This window comes from Macadamia integrifolia, chromosome 5, assembly GCF_013358625.1.
Source record: "Macadamia integrifolia cultivar HAES 741 chromosome 5, SCU_Mint_v3, whole genome shotgun sequence".
NCBI lineage: Eukaryota > Viridiplantae > Streptophyta > Magnoliopsida > Proteales > Proteaceae > Macadamia > Macadamia integrifolia.
Window position 1 is genome coordinate 20470631 of NC_056561.1, and position 2728 is coordinate 20473358.

Consider the following 2728-nt stretch of genomic DNA (forward strand, 5'->3'; position numbering starts at 1 on the left):
CCCCCCCCCCCCCCTTTTGTTTTAACTATAAATACAAGCAGGAAGCCCCCGTACCTCTTACATAAACGAATTTGCTGCTGCTTCTCTGCAAGAGAATTGTTGTGTGTGTGATCATGGTGAAGAGTTGGTGTTTGATCCGATGACTTCTTGCGTTTAGAAGCCCAGGAGGATCATCTTGTTCAAGTTATTTTCTTCATTCTCCAGATTTCAAGGTGCTGCATCCTATTCTAGTCTTATTTCTTGTGCAACTGTTGGACTGATCTATGGCTGCTCATTGATTTTTAAAAAAATCCTGCAATTGTGAGAGCTTGGTTTGACTAGTCAACTTAGCTCTACATTAATTGTTGTACTAACCTTCTCTGGGCAGATTGGTTGTGTGCCTCTTGGCTCAAATTCACGATTGTCTTTGAGAATTGGCATTAGAATATACCGGTCATATAGGTAGAAATGAAGTGTTCTTTTGAGACTTGGTATCCCATGCTTGCAAAGCTCAAATTCATAATAGAGAATCTACATCAATAAAAGGACTGGCCCTGAGAAGGAAAGAGAGAAGGGTGGGGTGTGTGGAAAGCAGCAGTCAAAATCCTTGCTAATTTCAGTTTATTATGGTGAATTGATTCATTTTGAGAAAGTGGATCGACTCTAGTAGGCCTGTTTGGCATAAGGAAAGACTGGATTTCGAAAGTAAAGGATTATTTTTTTTTGGGGGGGGGGTGGACAGGCGATGAAAAACTGCTGATTTTGGAACTGTTAAGTTCCCTCGTAGTAAACAGGCAATTAGTTTTCTATATTGTAATGGGTTGTCTATGATGCGTTTGGTGATCTTCGTTCTATTTAAGATAGAATTTGCTTTGACAGCAAGATGGAGAAGGCAATTAGTATAATGTATTGTATCCATTTATGTATCGCACATGCAGAGCTCTTCACAGTATTTGCCCATGCATACATTGAGAAAGTTAGTTTCCATTTTGTTAAGGAAAAAGTCAAGCATGCCCTTAAAGTATAGTTTGTCTGAACTTGCCTACAACTAGCATTATTTGGTGTAAATTATTAGATGTCAGGTACGCAATAATTTGTATTGACAGACATGTATGTACATTATTTTAATTGTTGTGATAACTTTGTAGATTACCTCCAACCTCCCTTTATTTTGTCCGTTGAAGCTCCGCCATTGTTTACAAAAAAAAAAAAAAAAAAGCCTCTGTCCTTCATTTGTTTTCATTTGTTTTCTTAATCTCTGTTCCTATATCAGGCACTTTCTGGAGGACCCAATGTTTTTGTAATTACCATCTGCTGTGACATGAGGTGGAGGGAAAAATGTTGTTTATGCCTTTATGGGGAAGTAAAACAAGCTTTTATTACTTCAATTCAGTGTCGCAAATTATTTTTGTTCTGCAAAAAGTTGTGGGAATGGTGATTGTGACCACCCCGATGCATTCTATTGCTCATGTGTCACATTGAGACAGTACTCATTCAGTCATTTGTCCTTAATTTTTATTGCTGAATTATATGGTTGAGGACTATAATAAAAAGGATCAAAATTCCAGGTAGTGTTCATAATGTGCAGCAAGTTGTGAAAAGATGTAAAGGCTGAAGTTGCTTCCAGCCAATTTAACCCAAGGTAATCCTTTTCTGCAGTTTCTAAGATATGCTCTGTAATTTGATTCTTGATTTTTGACAAGTAGTACTTGTACTGTTGGGTGACTGCTATCAACAGATACGATGATATCTGCAGTCGGAACTGAGCTATTAAGTCTTGCAAATATAGATGGGTTTGTCATGATTTGGCTGCACAAATAAAAAATGGCTGGATGGTCCATAAATGAACAGATTCGATTGATCATGCAACATTGTGATCCTAGAAAGAGAATGGAATCGGCTTTGCATGTCTGGTGTTAACTGGGGAAGAATGGATGTGCTTTATATGTCTCTTGTATATTGTAACCTAGGTAATGCTTTAAGAAGTTTAGGGTGTTGTGGTATGTGCATCCTGTAAGTTGGTAATGTATTGGGGTCCGCCAGAGGCATCCACCCTAAACTCCCCCAAACCCTCCCCCACCCCACAAAAAAAAAAAAACAAAAAACAAACGCACACACCCAAACAAGAAAAAAAAAATAGAAGAGGCTTCATGTACAATATATCATGATGATCTGGTCCTTTTAAGGAAAAATTTCTCACTCCACTTTGTATTTACTAACCACACTAAGTTTATGTTCATTTTCCCCTAGAAAAACAACTTTCGACTCTCCTTTTTACCTGCTAATTTTGAATCCCTAAATGTCCCTCCCTTTCCTCTCATAACCCCTCTAATGGTACCTGACCGTTAGCTTCTCAGCAACTTCGACTACCCTCCGTTTCAGTTCAGCCCTCTGTCTTGCCGTCAACTCTCGGACCCACCTCTCGCTTCCCCTCTCCCATGTACCCTCTGGCCCCACTTGTTCCCTCACCGTCACTTTGCTGGCCTTCCAAAGGTGTTTAGCTTTACGATCTGTCTCTATATCCATCTGTAGAAATTGCTAAAGAAGGGCACTTCTGTAGGAGTACAATGTTACACGTGTACAAACGTCAAAGGGTAAATTATCTCATAGAGTTGGCACCCATACAAGACATGCATTGAACTATAAGAGCCAAACTGTGCTACAGTTCCGCTTCTCTCCTTATATTAGAGGCTCTTTTCTATTCGGATCGAGTTCTCTTAATGAATCTTACAATATTTTTTTTTTTTGG

At 39.0% G+C, this 2728-nt stretch overlaps 1 protein-coding gene across 4 annotated transcripts in view; it reads left to right on the plus strand.

The window, feature by feature from the left end:
- LOC122079505 (cyclin-dependent kinase G-2-like) overlaps window positions 1-1550 on the plus strand; it is a 12015-nt gene extending 10465 nt beyond the window's left edge. For all 4 annotated transcript variants that reach the window (XM_042646034.1, XM_042646035.1, XM_042646032.1 and 1 more), the window contains one exon: window positions 1253-1550. The gene's annotated coding sequence lies outside the window, so the exon portion shown is untranslated. The remainder of the gene's footprint in view (window positions 1-1252) is intronic.
- The last annotated feature ends 1178 nt before the right edge of the window (window positions 1551-2728 follow it).